Source organism: Mus pahari, chromosome 10 (genome assembly GCF_900095145.1).
Source record: "Mus pahari chromosome 10, PAHARI_EIJ_v1.1, whole genome shotgun sequence".
In the NCBI taxonomy this organism is placed as follows: Eukaryota; Metazoa; Chordata; class Mammalia; order Rodentia; family Muridae; genus Mus; species Mus pahari.
In genome coordinates this window covers 94542064-94542931 of record NC_034599.1, presented here as the reverse complement: position 1 = coordinate 94542931, position 868 = coordinate 94542064, and the positions used below count along the sequence as shown (strand labels likewise).

The following is an 868-nucleotide window of genomic DNA, read 5'->3' as shown; positions in this document are numbered from 1 at the left end:
CAGAAGTTCTCTGGACCAGTGATTAGTCTAGAAGTGGGCATCATGGTCCAGCTTTGGTGAGTAGGATGCACGAGGAGGAGGAGGAGAAGATGTGCGTCAAGGAAAAACCAAAAAGGCTTTGCTAGATAAAGACAGCCTTGTGAGAAGAAAGGGCTTTTGTTCCTGACCCACTTCCCTACCTCGAACACTGTTAGGTGTGGATGCTTGCAGTTAGGGTTCTTTGGACTTGAACCAAGGTGATAGCCTAAGGGTAAAAGGTAATTTTCCCAGGTGGTTGGTGCCTCTGATGCCACGGCAGAGTGGAAACAGAAGGAGCTTAAGTCCTTGGTGATTATGTTGAGTGAGTCAACCTGTCACACCTGTCACTGCCTACCTCTGAGATGATCCATTGCCCCTATTATTTAAGCACTATGGGTGGAGTTGTCCAATACCCGCTACGGAAAGCATTTCTAACTGCTAGTCCACGGAAAGCAGGTCAGAGGTCACAGGGCATGGCACACACACATAATTCTAGTGCCAAAAAAAAAAAAAAAAGTGAGTGAGAAAGGGGAGGGTCCAGAGTTCAAGAGAAGCCTTGGCTACAGAATGAGTTTGAAGACAGCATGGACTACATGTGACACTGTTTCAAAGGTGAAGAAGAAAGGGTTGGTGGAAGAGAAAAGAAAAAAAGAAAGAAGAAAAGGATGGGTAGGTAACTCAGTTGTTTAAAAAAAACACTTGCCTTAGCCGGGCGTGGTGGCACACACCTTTAATCCCAGCACTCGGGAGGCAGAGGCAGGCTGATTTCTGAGTTCCAGGTCAGCCTGGTCTACAAAGTGAGTTCCAGGACAGCCAGGGCTTCACAGAGAAACCCTGTCTCGAAAAAAAA

At 46.9% G+C, this 868-nt stretch overlaps 1 pseudogene; it reads left to right on the top strand.

Annotated features, from left to right (window-relative positions):
* Positions 1–410: 410 nt before the first annotated feature.
* The window catches only part of LOC110328427, a 3086-nt pseudogene continuing 2628 nt past the window's right edge, over positions 411–868 (top strand).